Below are 20,588 nucleotides of genomic sequence, written 5' to 3'. Positions count from 1 at the left end.
CATTTAAGGAAGGTTAGGCCAAGCTGTGAGGTTCCACAGGTTAGGTTACAGGTTACATGCACTGTAGACCTGATATTTTCAACTCACAGTGAGTTTACTGGGACGTAACTCCATCATAAGTCAAGGAAGATCTATTGTTTTTTCATAGTAATAAATAATTTCCTTTATTTTACAGATGAATAAAGAGGCTTAAGAGATAACTAGTAATTTTCTCAAGAACCTGGGTTGCATTTAACACACAGTAACAACCAGGTTAAGTGCCTAATCAAGACTCCTAAACATTTCCCCCAGCTTACAATAGAAGGGTCACTGCCTAACTAAAACAAATCTTATTCATCTACTCCAAGCCCCAAGTGATGTCATGTTTTCTTAATATTACCAGGTGTCAAAGGGAAATTTTTACACTTCCCACTTTCTAACACCAACTGAGATGTCAACAATTTTAATATGTGTTACTATTTCAGAAAGATTAAAAAATGGGAAAGTGATGTACCAGAACAGGCAAACAGGGTATGATTTGATTTATTCCTATGTATCACTTAACACTTGCCTAGACCAGTTACCACTGCAATAGATACAGTGTTTAAAAATAAAACTGAATTAACTTAAAAATACTCTGATTTTTTAGTTCTGAAGTCAGACTGGACTCCCTCCTTCCAAAATAGTTAGCTTTTATTAATATGTAACCTAAAGCTTCAGGGAAGTGGCTGATGTTACCATATGTCTGTCAACTGCTTTTTATTATATATTAAAGATTTTATTTATCTATTTGAGAGAGAAGAGAGAGCGCGAGTGAGAGAATGAGGACCCCAGGATCACAATCTGAGCTGAAGGCAGACACTTAACCTACTGAGCCACCCAGGTGCCCCTGTCTACTGTTTAAAAAAAGTACCTTAAAAAAATAAAAATTTTCGATGATCCATATTCTTCTTAAAATGGATCTGCATTTTATTATGCTGCTCTAGGGCCCAAAGAGAAAAGAGCATGGGTTAGTAGAGGGAATTATGGGTCACCTACAGTAATAAATTTTCCCAGAAAAATACCAGATTTGTGTTCCTGGGATATATTTATTCACTGTGGCAATTGCTAAGCAAACAGAAACAAAGAACACTACCTATATCTCAAATAAATTCTTCAGTGCTTAACATGGGTGGGGTCTTCCATGGAAGCTTTTGTGAATGAGGGAAAGTTATTAACCTACTCAGAAAAAAGTGCACACACAAGTAATTATCTGCATGCAATTTCAGATTTGTAGATCCCACAGTTACGACTGCTCCAACAAATATCGATTTACATAAGAACAAACAAGAATAAGGGATGACTGGCCAAGATTCCATCTAGAACTTGCAGAATCTCAGAATGTTAATGTTCAAGCTGTCTGATTCTTCTCTTAACTTACCCACGAGGAAAACTACAAATTCAGCATTTAAGGTGGAGCATGCCTTGAACAGTATCCAAAAACATAGCTAAATTAAAATGATTGAGAATGGCCACACACACCACAAATGCCTCCTCTTATTGATTTTTGCCATCCTACCTTTTTTCTGTAAGTCACCTATATTATTTCCACTAAGGTACAATATCCACGTCCAATTCCATCTTTCCCTCTCCACCCAGCCCTGTCATTGCCTTCTATTACAGAGAAATTAACAGAGCTTTTTATTTTTAAACTTATCTATTCTAAAATTGAGTTTCTGCCTGTGTGTTTAAATTCCCTAATTATTTTATGATCAAGAATAGTTCACTTAGGGGCGCCTGGGTGGCACAGCGTGTCTGCCTTCGGCTCAGGGCGTGATCCCAGCGTTATGGGATCGAGCCCCACATCAGGCTCCTCTGCTATGAGCCTGCTTCTTCCTCTCCCACTCCCCCTGCTTGTGTTCCCTCTCTCGCTGGCTGTCTCTAATAAATAAAAATAAAATCTTTTAAAAAAAAAAAAAAGAATAGTTCACTTACTTTTTGAAATCTGAGCCTCTATAAAATATTATCTTGAAGATGAAGAGGATTACCAACATCTAATATTACAGGGCTGAGAGAAGTTGTGTTTCTATTCTCCTATGACATCTTAAACATTAGCCCTAAATTCAAAATCCGTACTCTAAAGTACTCTCGGAATAGAGATATTTTAGAATATGTTCCAACATGAGGGAATAAGTCTTTTTAAAAAGGTTTATTCGATCTCCTTCACAGCTGAATCCATTGAGCCCAATTTGAAAATGTAACTATTAAGGGAGTTTGGCAATAGCTCAGGCAGATCCTTGAGTTGATGGGGGTAGAATAAAATGGAGTGGCTTGAGTAAGATGAGTTCCACAGGCCTGTGTAGCCAGTTCGGAGCAAAGGCAGTTTTCAAAACCAAAGATGTGACCTCTCCTGGAGGCCTCCAAATGAAATATCAACATCCCTGGTAAGAGTCTACTCTTTCCAACCAATCAGACTTCCTTCCAGGTAAAACAGTACTCCGGTGTTAACTGTCTCTTCTTCTTGACCATGGGCTACACTTGGTGACAAGCATCTAACAAACAGAGTATGACTTAAGTGACTTCTGAGCTTAGAATACAAACATTGTGGCTTCCTCCTTGCTCACTCTTGAACCAGTGTGAGAAGCCAGCAGTCATGGTCATGAGGAAACTTATAAAGCCTTAAGGGGAGGTTCATATGGTAAGCAACCAAGACCTCCAGCCAGCAAGAAACTGAGGTCTTCAGCAAAGTCATTTAAGTAAGTCATAGAGAAGCAGACCCCCAACCTCAGTCAAGCCTTCGGATGACTGCAGCCCAACCCAACATCCTGTTACAGGCTCTATTAGGGAACCAGAACCAGAACCACCCAATCGAACCATTCCTAGATTTCCTAGATAAAAGTGGTTAAAAGCTACAAACTTCCACTTAAAAGATTAAATAAGTCCTGGGGGTGTAATGTACAACATGATGAATATATTAACACTGTTCACGGTATATTTGAAAGTTACAAGAGTGTAAATCCTAAAAGTTCTCATCACAAGGGAAGAGCCTTCCCTCACCATTTTTTTTAAAAACTCTACGAGGTGACAGAACTTACTGTGGTAATCATTTCACAATATATGTAAGTCAACTTATTATGCTATATGCCTTAATAGTGCTGCGTATGTCAATCACATCTCAATAAAACTTTAAAGAAAAAAGGGTGTGAGATAATACGTTTAAGTTGATATTTAGAGGATAATTTGTTATACAGCCATAGATAACTCATACATACATACAAACATACACACACACCCCTCCCACATTTCCCAACTATACAGTATTTTTTTAATTAAAAAAAAAAATGCCTAGAAAGAAAGACACACGGTCCAGATTATAAAACATTCACTATTTTCTACAAAACCCTTAAGGTTATACATCCTGATCGGATCCACTCCAGAGAGAATAAAGGTTAATCTGAGGAAGCTAGAAGTGAATCTTCATTAATTAAAGTAACCCCTCTGACCTCATAGTCAACTCTTCAGATATTCAATCAAATGCTGTCAATAGTTACTGTATTCCCTTAGATCAGGAGTCAGCCAACTTTTGATATAAAAGGCCAGACAGTGCCTATTTTTGGCTCTGGAGACCAAGAGGCAAAAATAAAGATTATGGACACACTTATGTAACAACCATTTAAAAATGTAAAGACCATTCTGAGCTCTCAAGACCCTATAAATACAGGTGGTCAGCTTCAGAACCTAGACTACAAAAAGTATATGGTCTCTCATATTAAAGCAATCCAAAACTTTCAGTGTCTGTATTGCAATGGGACTTCCCCATAGGTTGCACATTATACAAATATTAGTAAAAACAAACAACAAATCTTATTAACTAGAATGGATACATTTTCCTAGGATAGTAAGGCTTGCGATTCCAAAGTTAACAATATCTCAACCCCAAAGTCAGAAGAACAAAGATAGCATTTCTGTCAAACTAAAAGAAATGCAAATTTATTTCAGTAAGAAATTAAGGGCAAGAGAGTGAAATGGTAATATTCCCAGCAAATAAATTTATCATTAAACAAGGGGCCTAAGCAGCAAAAATGACATACTGGTTATAGCCAATACAACAAGGAATTCTACTACTGACCTTCAACTATTACCATTATCACACCCTCTGGCTTTAAAACTCATCAAGTTAGTTCTATGTTTGGGAAATGTAAGGGGTGTGTGTGTGTGTGTATTTGAGTTACATATGGCTATGTAACAAACTGTCCCCCAAATCACAACTTAAACATATTAGCTCACACCCTTTTCTCCTTTAAAGTTTTGAGATACAGATCTATTAGATATTTTTTGTATTTTATAATACACACACACACACACACACACACACACACACACATAGTGTATGCTATATATCTACACTTATCTATAGCACACAGCTCTGTAAACTCAGTTTATATGCACCAATGGGTATCTGGAATGAGGTTAATCATATTAAATTAGCCCTCATTACAATGTAAGAGTCTGGAGACTTCCAACATCTACTCCTTACAGTCTGTGACTAGCTGCTCAGTCTTTGCCCAGTTGTTTGTTGTTTTCCCTGGGATTCATATTCCACATGACAGAACTAGAATTTATTACACCTGAATCTTCTGAATGGAAAAAATCCATGACTGATCTATATTTAAAACAAATAAGCAGCCTGAAATAAGTTAATTCTGTCTCCTTAACTGATATTAGGTGGTGAGCAGGTGTTATACTAAAAAGAGAAAAAGAAAATGAAAAGAAATTAAGATCTGGAAAATACTCCATTTGCTTAGGTTCTCATATTAGGAGAATTCTCTAAGCCAATGAAAGATCTTCCATAGGGAATGCCAATCTCCTTGTTAATCTGCCTTAAGACAGTGTTTTATCCCTGTCTCTAACATCAGAGACCCATTAATCTTCTCCATAGAATTCTCCCCCAACCAATAAATACTTCCTGTTAAATGTACTCTCTTAAGGGAAAATATCACTTCAGAATTTAAAATCAGTCTGGCAAGCCAATCAAGGACCCTGAAAACCCCTATAGGAAAATAACAGGATCAAGCTACATCTGTCACAAACGGATACTCAGGTACTTACCGGGAAATTATACATAGTCTTGCACTCAACTTGGCTACAGAGTATCCCTGCTTGGTGACTGAAAGCATTTAGGGAAGACATCATTATCCTATCTTTGGCATATGGTGACAGCAAGAATCCAGTCTGAATCCATGCATACTATGTACTGAGAAACTGTTTAAAATCTTCAATATTTTAGATATACTCAGCATGAAGTTTTAAATGTACTTAAGAGTCCATACTGAAGTAAAATTTTTTTAAAAGTTGAAAAACAGGAAAACTTGATGTTTTAAGAAAATTCTTAATAAAGTGAGTGCTGTGCCATGGCTAATCATCTTCTCACCAATAAAATCAATTCCATAAATTACTTTAATGACGGTTGAAGAGAGGAAGAGAAAAGACCTCAATGTTTCAAAGTAAAGAGTGGAAATGAAACTAATGTTTAAATGAGCAGATTTGGAACTTCAAAAAAAAATCTGACCATTATTCTCCTTCCTGTGCTCTACAAAGGATGAGATGGCTTACAATTTTTTTTAAGTCACAGATTAAATATTTATATATAAAAAATCAATACTAAATGAAAAAAGCAGAAAATGAGGACTAAGAAAAAGAATATATAACACTGTTGCTATAGTTTGTCGAACTTCAAATTTTGGCTCGGAGTTTCCCAGGGCTCTCCTCCTGGGTACATTCAAAAATCACTGAGTAACAGATTCTGGTTGGGGCCACTTGATCAGTAAAGAAGAGAGTTTAGGAGTAAATGGACTAAGGAGTCTCTCTAATCTATTATCCTTTAGTATCAGTAATTTTTTGTTTTTGTCAATTTTGGGAAGAAGGTAAACAGAATCAGTTGGAGAAGAAACTTTCTGATGAGGGTCTAGATACTAGCAACCGGACAGAAGGTACGACAATAATTAAGGCACTTAAAACCAGACCATCTACCCACTTGTGGGATGAACAGCAGAGAAAGCTACAAGCAGTGTCTCAGTTGTTTGTTATCTGGAGAGCCCATCTCAGCATATGGACAAGTTACTGAACTGACCTCCCTAAAGTTCTGCATCACAGGCCATGTAAGGTGATTCTCACCTGGAAAATTCTGAGAAGAGGTGCCCACCAGGATCACAGAAAGGTCTTCAGGATACTGCCATGGATATTCTGGCTTTGCCAATGCTTTCTGGTGAGTTTAACCACCAAGTAAGCCTAAGCTTCTGGCAAGGCCAGTCATTAGCAAAGAACACTGATAAATCTTTGTGCATTTTATTTCCTCAAAAATTAAAACCAGAAATAACTAATAAAAAAAGTTAACCATAATTTTTTCCTTAGTTTATGTATTAGGATGTGTCTTATTTATAAAAACTGTGAGGTAAGTCCAGACCAAAAAATAGTAGGTAACCATGTTCTATTGGTTCTTCCAATTAGAAAATACTCCAGTTTCTTTTGTTTTACAGATGACAAAAATGAAATGCAGATACTTAGTGATTTTCCAAATGTTTTACTGTAATTTTGTCTCTCCTTAACTCCTGGGTACAGTGGTCTTGCCTTTTTTATTCCATAACACTGCCTTCCTTATAAAATTTCATATAAATATCCTGAATATACACTCCTCTAAGTATTAGAAATTTATCCTAAGACTCATCTGCTACCAATAAGCATCAAAAAATTAACAAACAATTGGTTTCCCTGCCAATTTTGGACTTTAGATTATCTCCATCTCAAAAAAAAAAAAAAAAAAAACCCACAAAAAACCAAAACAATCCAGCAAAGTCACAAGTACCTTATTTAAGTCAATGAATTTTGCTACCATCTGACACCGGTTTCACTACAAAATAACTGCTCTTTATTATTTCTCCACTACAAGTTTTTTCTTTTTTAAATTTATTTTTTGACAGAGAAACAGCAAGAGAGGGAACACAAGCAGGGGGAGTGGGAGACAGAGAAGCAGGCTTCCCGCTGAGGGGCTCGATATATCAAGCCCCTGAGATCATGACTTGAGACGAAGGCAGATGCTTAATGACTGAGCCACCCAGGTGCCCTGCCCCTCTCCACCACAAGTTTTCTCACACTGACTCCTTACCATCCATCCACCCCACAAATAGGAATGACAAATAGCCAGCACCAATTCTCTCCCTTCCGAACCCAGAGCAAACATGGGAGAGACCAGATGAGGCTCCAGAAGAATCCTCAAAACTACACTCCAGAAAGCTGTAAGATAAAACCCATAACCTATTCTTTTCTCACACTTAGTATTTCCAGTTGCTTCTTTTTCTTCCACTTTAGCCTCTACACTAATGCCAAAATCATCTTTTAAAATAGGACTATGATCCTTCCTCTAAGATTTTCACTGCTTTCAACTACCTGGAAAGTCAATCCTAAAGCCCACAATGTAACGCCAATCTAAAGCCTGCACTTCCCCAGCATGACTGCTATACCCTTAACAAACAAATATGTCTGGCTACTGAACCTGTTTACCCCCCAAAATGACAACTATTCCCTTTCCTACCTCCGTTCCAAAGCTTTTCCTGACTGTTCCTGTTCACGACACTATCTCCAGCCTCAGGAGCCTTCGAGCTCCTATTAGTTCTCCTATTCTTTATTTGGTTCTGTAGACACATATAACTAATGGAATTTTTGTCCAGTTACTCTGCACTTTCATTTATTCATTCACTCAACATATGCCGTATCTCAAGTGCTGTCCTAGATGCTAGAAATACGGTGGGTAAAAACAGGCTGATCCCTGCTCTTAAAGAGCTTCGTCCACACAGAGTCAAACAGGCAAATAATCACACACAAATAGAAAATTACAAAGGAGGAAAACGGTCCAAAGAAATATCAAGGGCATATTCAAAGAAAGCAGTCTTGGGTGTAGGAGTTAATGAAGGATGTGGGGAGGGAAGAGTTAAGGACAGAAGACTCAGGTAGGGGAAAAATGGGAAATGGCACTTGGTAGGAAAGAAAGTCTTACTGTGTTAGGTTAATACTAAAACAAGACCAAAGTGGCCGATTTGCAGAGACAGGCAGCAAAAGACGAGACCGGAAGTGCAGGCGGGGAGCCAGATAGGCATTATTAATTAGGAATCATAAATTCCACTCACCATAAATTCCCTATTCTGCTACTATCGTCAAAAACTTAAAATTTACTTGCTGAATGAAGTTAAATATATCAATAGAGATGTGTTGAAATATTAACAAAATATGCAAGTTGCTGAACAAATAAGGAGCCTGGTAACCAATCCTATCAAATTCATATCATTGATTCCCACTCACGCTTACCCTTAGAGATCTGCAATTCTCAAATCTAACTGCACATTAGAATCAGCTGGGGAGCCTTTAAAGAGCAATGATGCTCTGACCCCACCAACAGTAATACTGATTTAATGGGTCAAAGATGGGGGCCACCTACGCAACTGCATTTTATTTTATTATTTTTCCTGGTGTACATATTTTTGTTTTTATTTATAACTGAAGTACAACTGGCTTACAAGATAATAGTTTCAGGTGTACAACATATTGATTTGACAATTCTATACATCACTCAATGCTCACAATAAGTGTAGTCACCATACAATGTTATTACAGTATTACTGACTATATGCCCTATGGTGTACTTTTCATCTCCATTACTTACGATTTATTTTATAACTGGAAGCGTGCACCTCTTAATCCCCTTCATCTATTTTACTCATCCATTTCCCTATCTACCTCCCTCTGGCAACCACCAATTTATTCTATTTACATTACATGTCTGTGTTTTGTTCTTTTTGTTTTTTAGATTCTGGACATAAGTGAAATCCCATGGTATTTGTCTTCCTGGTCTAACTTATTTTATTTAGCATAATGCCTACTACGTCTGTCCATGTTGTCACAAATGGTACTACCTCATTCTTTTTTTTTATGGGTAATATTCCATTGTCAACATATCTTCTTTATTCATCTGTCGATGGACACTTGGCTTACTTTCATATCTTGGCTATTGTAAATAATGCTGCAGTAAACATAGGGATGCATTTATCCTTTTGATATAGTGTTGTTGTTTCTTTGAGTAAACACCCAGAAGAGTCACTGGACCCTATGGTATTTCCGTTTTTTATTTTTGAGGAACATCCATATTATTTTCCACAGTGGTTGCACCAATTTACATTCTCACCAACAACGCATGAGGATTCCCTTTTCTCCATATCCTTGCCAACAACTATTATTTCTTGTCCTTGATTTTAGTCATCCAAAGAGGCATAAGGTGCTATCTCATTGTGGTTTTGATGTGCGTTTCTCTGATTAGTGATGTTGGAACATTTTTTCATATGCCTGTCGGCCATCTGTAGGTCTTCTTTGGAAATATGTCTATTTAGGTCCTCTGTTCATTTTTAAATTGGAATTTTTTTTAGTGATGAGTCTTTATATATTTTGGATATTAGACGGATCATTTGTAAATATCTTCTATTCAGTAGGTTGCCTTTTTTTACTTTGTTGATTGTTTCCTTCACTGTACAGAGCTTTTTATTTTGGTGTAGACCCAGTAGTTTATTTTCGCTTTTGCATTCCTCGCCTTAGGAGACATATCTAGAAAAATGCTGCTATGGCCGATGTCTAGGAGATTACCTCCTATGTTTTCTTTTAGGAGTTTTATGGAGCCAGGTCTCACATTTAGGTCAAAACTCCATTTTGAGTTTATTTTGTGTATGGTGTAAGAAAGTGGTCCAGTTTCATTCTAAGAAACTATCTTTCCCCAACTGTATATTCTTGCCTCCTTTGTCATAGATTAACTGACCATACAGGAATGGGTTTATTTCTGGGTTCTCTACCCTGTTCCATTGATCTGTACCTATTTTTGTGCCAGTACCATAGTGTTTTGATTACTGTAGCTTCATACTATTTCTTCGTATCTGGGATTGTGATACCTCTAGTTTTATTCTTACTCAAGAATACTTTGGCCAGTCCAGGTCTTTTTGACTTCCATACAAATTTTGGAATTGCTTTAGGTCTGTGAAAAAATGCTATTGGTATTTTGATATGCATTGCACTGAATCTGTAGACTGCTTTGTACGGACATTTTGACAATACTAAGCCTTCTAATCCATGAGCATGGTATACTTCTCCATGCGTTTGTTTATACTGTCTTCAATGTCTTGCAGTTCGGGGGAGTATGAGGTTTTTCACCTGGATTAAAATTTATTCCTACATATGTTATTGAGAAGTATTTTAATAAGTTCCCAGGGGACTCTAATGTGAAGTCTGGGTAGAGAACCTTCTGTCTTAGGGATAGTTCTCCTGACAAACTTCTCAGAAATAGCTTTTGTTTCTCCTAGCTGCTCCTTTAACCCAACTGCTGATGTTACCAAACACATCTGTGTAGCTATATCCAGGAACCACATTTATTCTTTTTACACCCTTTCAAACAAGCAAGTTGCTATAAAAAGTGAAGAGGGGGTGGAGGTGTTGAACTGGAATTTAAAAACCACCCTGAAAGTAACCAAGTTCAGTCTTGAATACTCCAGTCAAACTCTCATTTGTGCAACAGGGGTAAAATCCCTAAGGTGGCAGACAAAATGAGATGAGTGAATTCTGTCCAAGACAAAACAATCTGTCTCAAACATCATCAAAAAAGGAGAAAGAACTGGGAAAGGGTAACCACTTGATTCATGTTTGCTTGTTTCCCAAGCAAAAGGCTCTGAGAAACTGAAAGAACATTGTAGACAGCAGGGTCCCAAGAAACTGGGAGGAGAGGAGTACATTCAAAATTGCTCCTGAAGGTGCAGGCATGTAACAGTTACAAGAACTCAAATACAAGTCAAATGTGGGTTGACTCTTAAGCTACTAAAATTGCCTGAATTTAAGGACAGAGATTTTTGCTATAGCTTTTGTTTCGTAACAGAAGAAAACTGGTAATCGATATTACCTGTAATAATAGGATTCTATCCCTAATGCTGCTTACATACAAAGGTAGTATTTAAAATAATTCAAAATTAAATGCATGTTATTAAGAATTTTAGATTTCAGTGGCTACTTTGGATTATCTGTGCATGCCATGTTCTTCAGTATCAGGTTGAGGTGCAAAGCACAAAGGAGATTTTAATCAAGATGTAGGCAGTTTTTTATATATATATATATAAAATCAGGATTTGTTTGATGAAATTTATCTCAAAAGATACAATCCAGTTTTACCTTCTCTGTTTTAAAACTAAACCCATTCTAGGAACAATTACAAACGGCACAATGAGAAAAATTAGCCCCCTCCAAGAACTTTCTGTTCTAAGATGAACCTGGACCAACCGTAAATCACACCATCGTGGCACCGTTATTTGAAGCCATTTTTCATTTAAGAAGTCTCACATCAATGGCAGAAGTGCCTTTCATTATGCATCCCACTTAAAGCGCACACTCTCTCTCCCGTTCCAATGACCAGAGTATATGGAGTTGATGTGAGAATGCATTATTGGGCTTCTTAATGCCTTTGCTTCCTGTTAGCTAAAGGTCGAACACTTGGCAAAGCAGCTGAACTACATAGCACATGTGGACTAGTCAGCCTAACATAGTGTTTTAAGGAGAATCTTGAGTGTATGAATGAAATAAACAATGTCTGCTCAGCAAATGCCTCCCACCCCGAACTTCTAAATTTCAAACATACATGAAATGTTTTTGTTCTTTAAATCCAAAACAAGAGCATTCCATGTTACCTTTTAATGACATAATTTAAAACACATTTTGATCAGATTTTTATTTCCTTCCCCAAACATAATTACACTCTGGGGGAAAAAAAAAAGGATGACTGAAAAATGCCATCCAGCATGTCTTTCTTTTCTGCATTCTTGGAAATACATTCTATCCCACTGTCACCATTAAGGCAATGGTATATCTTTGTATATTAAATATTAATTTAATATAAATCTTAGATTGGCAGAAACAATGCAAAATTACTTTACCATGCATCAGGCAGTGTTTTCAAATATATTTCTCTTCATGTGGTATTTAAAAATTACTTCTATAAACTCAGCAATTTAATATTCCCCAAACCATTTCCTCTACCTTTAGTATTTCTTCCAATTGTAGATGAAACCACATGAAACATTAAACTAAACCACCCCTTCATAATAAAAGTGTTTTTAAAGTAATGAGCCTGTTTACACTGGACTAAGCTCAATGCCAAACAAATGAAAGGTATTTTGATTCCCTTTTGGATATTATGATCTAAACCTATAGACAATACAAGATACTCAGGGCATACAAAGTTAAAAAAAATATTTGGTGTAAGCTGAATAGTTCATTCAGTGGACTGGTGGATACACAGGCAAAAGAGTAATAGCAATTTGCTGCAATAAATCCTTAAGACTTCCTACAGAACAGCTGAACACATCCTAATATTTATAGGAATCTACATGACTCAAATCTCTGGGGTTACCGAAGGGAAGAGGGGGGACAAGCTGAGAAAAGACATTTTAGAAACAAATGCAGTTAAAAAGAAGGCATGAATAAAAAACAAATGAAATGGACTGCTGTGTATAAACCTATACCGTCTACAGAAGGCAAAGAAGTGTAAACCTGACAGTAAAAAAAAGTGACCTGTTCCAGAAAGGGGGCTTTGGAATATAAAACAACTGATACAGCGTGCTCAGTCAAGTACCTGACTGGTAAAAATTGCATTCTCATTTCTTCTTCGGGTGGTTAATGTAGATAGGTAAGTTACTCAAAGTGGGAAGTTTATCAATGGACAGAGACCTTAGTTTTACTTTCAGAAAGTATGCAGTTGTTATTTTTCTCCCCAAATTTATAATTTTTAATACATTATCCATCATATCAGATGATCTTTTAAAAATGGTTATTATGCATTTTCAAAGTGGTTAAGGAGCCTTCCTCATAGTAAGACTGATGTTCAATGTAACAGAACAAACTTAAAGGTCTGACTTATTCAGGTAATGATTACTAAATAATCTGAAAAACAAGTAACGTTTCCAAAGAAATCAAAACCAGCTTCACCTTAGTTCTCTACCAAATTTGGAAAGGCAAAAGCCCGAAGGGGTGGGTCCACAGTTAAGGGCTATCCTACACAACACACCGATTCCCCCACTCCCCACTTTCCTCCTCAGTGTAACTCCTTTCTCTGCAACTCAAGTCAGTATATCATACTGACTCTTATCTATGCTCAGGATGGGTTATGGCTACCCTCATCTTTAAAACGACAATGATACCAGACACCTTCATGGCTGCTGTAGAGAGTCACCTAAAAACGCCTTGCACCAGGCCTGGGAAACTTACTGGAGATTTACTGTCACCCGTTAAATAGTTTTTATCCCACCTCCTGCTGTAGATTAAACTACAGCTAACCTGAGCTTTTCAGCACAAACCTCCTCACCTCTAGCACACCCCTTTCTTCTGTTTCTCACAGTCTCAAAGTTCACTCTTTCACTGTCACTGATTATTTCACTCCCTCACTCCAAAGCATGAACCTGAGTTCCCATATGCACTAACTCTAAGCTATTAACTTCACGACCCATTCCTCAGTAGCACTGGCACTTCTAGATGTTCTCCAGAGATACCTTCTCCCAGACTACTCTTCCCTCTCCCCAATTCAACCCATGGTGTCATTCTTGTTAATTATACCTTGAGACTCACTTCTTTCATTGACTTGACAAATATTTACTGAATATCCACTATATGCAAGACCCTATGTATTAACCCCTCTGACTGACAAAGGAACTGATAGCTAGAAACCTCTCCACAATTCAAACCTAGAATTTTCAGTTTCGCTACATACACTTCACACTTGTACTTTGTTGCTTCCTCACTTTCAACACAGTTGTTCATATATTCAAATAACTCTCACAAAACAATTTCACAGATGAGAAAACTACAAATAGGTTCAGCATGGTATGGACCTTTTAAGACCTAGCTAGTGACAATGCAAGTAACCTTATTTAAGTCTTCTGGGTATACTCCTCCCCTGAAGCTTTATTTATTGATTTACTTTTAAAAGACCTTGCTGGCTTATTCTCTGCCACTAACTACATACCCACGCAGGACCTGGTTTAATGTTCTTGTGGTCCTGTCAGGCAGTAGCAGTAGCTCTGGGTTCGAGGAGTTTGAGTGTGGTATTACAGAAGCGAAGACTGCATTTCTATCTCCACAGACCAAGGTGTTCTGCTGTTTGGTGCCCGGATACACTGCTGCTGTTACTGTTGCATAACATCCCTATACCAGAGCCAGAGAGTGTAATGCTTCATTTCAAAAGTCAACCAACACACATTAGGTGTTGGAAGTCAAACAGTACCTGGCTTCTGGGGGTGGTTAGGGACAGGGGTGGCCAATTTTGTAAAACATTAATTTTAAATGTGAAAGATGATGGTGAGGATGCTAGAGATTGTGGCACAAAAAAGAGGGGATACCAACTTTGCCCTGGGAGAGGAGTGAAGGAAATGATGAGGGAGTCTTCAGTGAACAAGGTGAACAAAGGAAACATCCCTAGGAGGGGGAAAAAAAAATCTACATAAGGGGACAGAGCCAAGTTAAGTGTGGGAAACTCCCAAATCATTTGGACAGCTAAAGCACATTATCACTGGTGATTACAAAGGACTGCAGGTGCTAAGTACTCAGGTTACTGGAAAACTAAAAGCATATGCCTGATGGTGATGTCTCAAGTACAAAGACCATCTTTGCTGCCAGTTTTGTTTTGCAGTGGTAAATTCACATGAGAACTGATTCTATCATGGTATATTCTTCTAGCTTCACAGCCTGTCTCAGCCTCAACCACACAACTCAAAAAAATGACTTCAGTGATTATTTCCTCAATTCTCCCAAGGATATATATAACCACTACGATTCTGAACGCACAGAGAAGGTAATGCACTATCCAATGGAAGCCTTAGAGCAGTGGAGCCAATTCTCTTCAGAACCGATTAAGAAAGGCTGTTGGGCTTCAGAACGCTGTGTTTGCACTTATCTTAGTACTGAACACAGAACGGATATATAACTCAACCTGAGGTTTGTTCTCTTATCTGAAAGCTAGTACTAAACGGTGAGGAATTTCCATTGCTGTTGTGTTTTTCTCTCAAGAGGGGAGAGGGAAAAAAGCAGTAAGATACACTATTTTCCACAGTCCGTAAGTTACCTGCAAATAATGCAATTGTTAAGCCTTTCAGACGATGTATTTATTTAAAACAAAGCTTTGTAAAAAAAAAAAAATAGAGACTGCAAATCGGAGGATTTAGAGCTGGAAAGCACTGCTGAGCTCTAGTTAAATAGAAGTCTTTCATTTTACAGATTAGAAAACAAAAGCCGGGGAAGGTGTGTGACTTGCCCAGGGTCACATGTGGTGCTCTGGCAGAGGCCTCACACTGAACTCCACACTTTCCAGGCACTATCGTTGTATGTCAATATCAGCTTTTTTAACCTAAAAATACTTTTAAATGCGTTTACTCTATTACTGACATTGTTCTAATCACTGAGAAGCTGATTACTACCAGGAAAAGTATTTTCTAATGTGCTAAGAACATCTAACTTACAGATAACAATTTTGTAATTTAAAAAAAACTGCATTGTTAAGGTATCTATAAGAAGATATTTTACACAAGTTCAACTGTAATAACATCTTGTGTCTCATTTAACCCTTGCTTTACCAGAATGAATAATCAAATTCTGAACTGACTTGACTCAAGCCTGAAGGATTTTCATTGTTCCATTTAATAGTGGTTGTTACCTACCTAGTGGTTGCTGTGATGTATTTAGAAACTTTAAAGTATATTATGAACTACACAGATACCTCAGAACACAAACCTAAGTACATCTTACATATAAGGAAAATGAGTAATCAACTCTAGCACAGATGACAAATTCTAGAATAGCAAAAATTAAGGATAATTCAGCCAATTCGTAAATCTGATGAGAAACTCTCTTAACACGTATCTCTAGAAACTAATGTGAAGAGAGGATTCCCCCGTGTACCATGAAACCATTTCACAGATGAGCAGGACCACATATACACCTTGGCAACTTAAAAGGCCAAGATCTACAGGGAGGCAAAAATGAGGCTGGTTCATTCCTATCATTGTCAGAAGACTCAAGGATTCCAATCAATCCTTGTGCAGCTATACTAATGATGTGAACAAGAAACAACACTTTTTTTTTTACTGCACCGAAAGGGATTCCATTATTTGTTAGCAAATTTACCTTTTATAGCACATTTATCCTTAAATGTACAAGAGCAGCCTAGAGATCAGAGCAAGTATACCGGTCAAAGCAAATTCCTTCCCCAAACACTCCCCTCCCTACTCCCAAAGACACAAACAAGCGTTACTAGAGAATATTCTGCAAAAACAGAAAAACAAAATCCATCATCAACTCCAACTAAATGCTGTGAAGAAAAACCTAAGTAACTCATACAGTGAAAATGTAGCCAAGGAGCAAAAACATAGTGCTTGGGGGAAAAAATTAAAGCAAGGAGGTTAACTCTAGTCACCTGCTTGTTCACTACCCACCTTTCTTCAATAGTCTGCAAACATGCTTTCTGGTTTCTAATTGAGAGAAAGCATTCATGTCAGCTGGGAGCGGGGCCCTGCCCACTGAGTTTCCTAGGCTATGGGTGGCAAGAGGACAAGATCAGATCGCCTAGACCACCAGGTGCTGCTTTGCTAGCCGCAGCCTAACTGAAGCTCGGGGTTAACACAACAGGACCCATCACCATAGAAGGCTTGAAAACTTGTTATTTGAAATTTGTTTCTGGCAAACTCCAAGACTACTGTAGATGTTTAAAAGATTAGAGCATGCTTATTAAAACACTTTCCCATATTTTCACTTCTGTGCATCAATTATGTTGGAAAAAAACCTGTTAACTTAAATGTCTGCACAAGATGAACCTCCACACAACTGTGTACAATGTACAGCAAAGGACACACCTGCCAAAAAGGCCCAGCTAATTCTCTGATGGGAGTGATCTGGCACACCAGCTCACCGTGTTACTCCACCAACACTCCAAACGCCACACACTTGCTCCCTCCCAGAATTCTCTCATTTAAGAAGCTTTTCAGTGAAGCAACAACTAAATTACTACTAAACCTCCCCCATCTTTTCATTAACTTTAGAAAGAAAAATCTAACTTTGCAAGTAAAAATCTGCCTGTGAGGCCGGTAGTGCACCCTCCTCCGTTCATACTATCGTGTCCTGAGAGGCGATCTCGGGCCCCTCCAGTTTCAAGTTCATTCTCAGAGTCGCTTAAATGGTGTTGCCTCTGTGCATGTTTATACACTGCCCAAAGCAGGACTGTTCTCTACAGAGGAAATCCATAAAAGATGGCTGATACAAGGCAGTGCTAAGTATATGAAGAAGTACTCAAATCTCTCTCTAACTTGGTATGTACCTGAGAAGTTTACTTTTAATTGTCATCCCTGTGCTGACTTTTTCATATGAAGATGATGAGTGCGTAAGAAGTCCAACCCTATGCCATAATTAGGCGTATAGTTTGCATTCCTTCCTTTACCAGATTTTCCTTAACAATATTTATTCAAAATCTGCCTTGCATTTTGGTAATTTTACTAGTAAGCCAATGATGGCAAACTAAGATGAAACTGAGACACACAGGTATGAAAGGAGGAAAAAAGATGACAAAAAGTTAACACCTCTCAAGCCAAAATTACACTGCAATTTATTTCCAGATGGCAATTTTTAAAAAGCTTGTTGCAACAATAAAGTCTATATTAAAAAGCCTCAAAAAGAGAAAGAGAAATAGCAGGACTCTTCTGCTATGAGTTCTAAACAGAGTGAGGATAGACAACAGAGTTCAAATGGAGACACTGGTTCCCCACTAGCTGCAATTTCTAATAATTGGGTTAGCATTTGGCATTCGTTTCAGAGTGTATACATACTGTGCATCTCAATCAAGCTCATACTTGTTCTTCAAGAAAATGTCCTGAACAGACCTAGGGTGAAAGTATTGTTTTTTCACTGTAAACGAAGGATGAAAACAAAACCGTTCACACAAGATTTATAATACATTCAGAAGGTTCTGGGGCAAAAATATAAATAAGTTGTTTTTCACTGTTGGTTAAGAAAACTAAAAAACAAGAAAAGAAGGCAGTAACCCAGTATCATTTTAGAAAAGTAATAAAAGCTCCAATGTACATACATCATTCTTTCACTAGTAAAATTGCTTTCTTAAAAAATGCACTTCTATAAGACAAAAAAAAATATAACTGGACTTCATCAAAATTAAAAACATCTGCTCTTCAAAAGGATAGAGGTAAGAAAATGAAAAGGTATATATACTTAATAAAGGACATATTATATCCAGGATGTAGCAAGAACTCTTAGACAACCCGATTTAAAAAGTGGGCAAAGTATATGAATTTGACCAAAGAATATATACAAATGGCTAATAAGCATAAGAAAAAATGCTCAATATCATCAGTCATATGAAAAATGCAAATTAAAACCACAATGAGGTTCCACAACACAGCCACTAAAAAGGCTATAATCAGAAGTGTTGGTGAGGACACGGAGAAACCAGAACCCTCATATGTTGCTGATGTAATATAAAATAGTACAACCACTTTGGAAAACAGTTTAACAGCTTCTTCAAAGGTTAAACATGAAATTACCATGCAAGTCAACAGTCTACCTAGGTTATCTACTCAAGAGACACAGGTCTGTGCAAATGTTTATAATAGCACTATTCTTAACAGCCACAAACTGGAAACAATCCTAATCCATTAACTGATGAATAAAGAAAATGTAGTTTATCCATACAATGAAATACTAGCCACCTATGAGACAGACAAATCTCAAAAACATTATGATAAATGAAGGAAGCCAGACGTAAAAGACTATATACAGAATTATTCCACTGACACAGTATTTCTATAGAGACTAAAAGCATGCCTGGAGAGTAAGAACTGACTGCAAACAGGCACGAGGGAACTTTTTGAGGTGATGTAAGTGTTCCAAAACTGGATTATGGTGATGGCTGTACACTGTATAAACTCACTGAAACTCACTGAATTGACAGGTGAATTGTATATTATAACATAAAAAAAAAAAAAGCTGTTACAAGAACAACCCCACCCTCCAAAAATTTTAATAGAAGCTAATTTAATTTTAAAAATATTCTCACATTTACCAAAGACAAAGATTATATTTTCAAACACAAATCATATCAAAATTAAAAGGAACTCAAGACGATAGTTTTCCATTTAAGGAATACTGTTTAGCAACATCTAACAGCAGGTATTTCATTCTTATCTATACGGTCAAAAAAACACAATCAATAATACATTGTTCAGTAACTGTACTCTTGGGCATTTACTCTAAAGAAAGAAACACCTACGTTCACACAAAAACCTGTACATAAATGTTTATAGCAGCTTTATTTGATCATAGCCCAAAACTGAAAACAACTCAAATGTCCTTCAAATGGGTGGATATTATAGCTGTGGTACATTCACAGCATGGAATACCATTTAAGAATAAAAAGGAAAAAAGAAAAAGAAAAAAAAAAAGGAAAAAAATTTTTTAAAAGGGAAAAAAAAATAAAAAGGGATGAACTGATACACACAACTTGAATGGACACTAAAGGATAATTAAGTGAAAAGAAATCCAATCTTAAAGGGTAACATAAATATGATTCCATTTACAAAACCTTCTTGAAATGACAACATCATTGAGAGAGACCAGATTAGTGGCTGCCAGAGAGGTTGAGAGCGGAGGATGGGACGGTGACTATGAGAGAGTAGCATGAGGGCTTCTTGTGACAGGCTTATTCTGCATCTTTACTATGATGGTGGCCAAACTACATGTATGGCAGGCAACATTACCTACACCTAAATATGCATACACACACTCTCTCTTTCTCTCTCACTTCCTCCACCTCACAACACCACAGATAGGTCCAAGTAAAACTTAGGAATCTAAATAAAGTCTGGATTGTGTCAGTATCAATTTTCTGGATGTGATACTGTTTCCTATAGTCATTAAGGATGTTATCACTGGGAAAACAGGATAAAGGTTATATGAGATGTCTCTAGTATTTCTTACAACTGCATGCAAATCTACAATTATTAAGATAAGGTATTTTTTTTTTTAAGTTAAAAAAAATCAACATAGTATATCTGTACTGCTACCTCCATGGAATACCAATACCTCACATACTCTGAGGCTGCATTATGTTTCGGTCTTACAATATATTACTCTTTTTTATGGGGTATAAACCTTCTCCTGAACAGAAGTAGACCAAAGAAAAGTGATTAAAATCAATCATTAACTTCTGATTCTTAAACACCAGAGAACAAAGGTAGGAAAGAATTCAGCACTTACAACTTCTACACCAATCTGCATAAAAACAATCTCTAGAGGTGGATTTAAAATTTTAACTAAAAACCCAGGAACAATCTCTTCAATCAGAAAGGTATTTTCTACTGTGTGGTACAGATGAAGCCATGCCTTCAAGACTACAGGACACGCAAAAAGGCATACCTTTCATTATTAATTCCAAGTTTACCAAGTAAGTTCAAATCACTAACCTGGGTTCTTAGCACCTTGACACCTTCAACTCCCATCTGATAGCATAC

The 20,588-nt window shown here is 37.1% G+C and overlaps 1 protein-coding gene and 1 long non-coding RNA gene across 2 annotated transcripts in view; both read right to left on the bottom strand.

The window, feature by feature from the left end:
* The window catches only part of RYBP (RING1 and YY1 binding protein), a 78,770-nt gene that overhangs the window by 26,055 nt on the left and 32,127 nt on the right, over positions 1-20,588 (bottom strand). The gene's annotated exons all lie outside the window — the stretch shown is intronic.
* The window catches only part of LOC148108916 (uncharacterized), a 36,677-nt gene that overhangs the window by 15,757 nt on the left and 332 nt on the right, over positions 1-20,588 (bottom strand). Inside the window, exon 2 of the long non-coding RNA XR_015726633.1 lies at positions 1-20,588. This exon is cut by the window's left edge and continues 15,757 nt beyond it. This is a non-coding gene — a long non-coding RNA (uncharacterized LOC148108916).

Source organism: Ursus americanus, chromosome 14 (assembly GCF_024610735.1).
Source record: "Ursus americanus isolate L20-20 chromosome 14, mUrsAme1.1.p, whole genome shotgun sequence".
Taxonomy (NCBI): domain Eukaryota; kingdom Metazoa; phylum Chordata; class Mammalia; order Carnivora; family Ursidae; genus Ursus; species Ursus americanus.
Note: the sequence above shows the minus strand (reverse complement) of the source record. Positions and strands in the feature narration are given on the sequence as shown.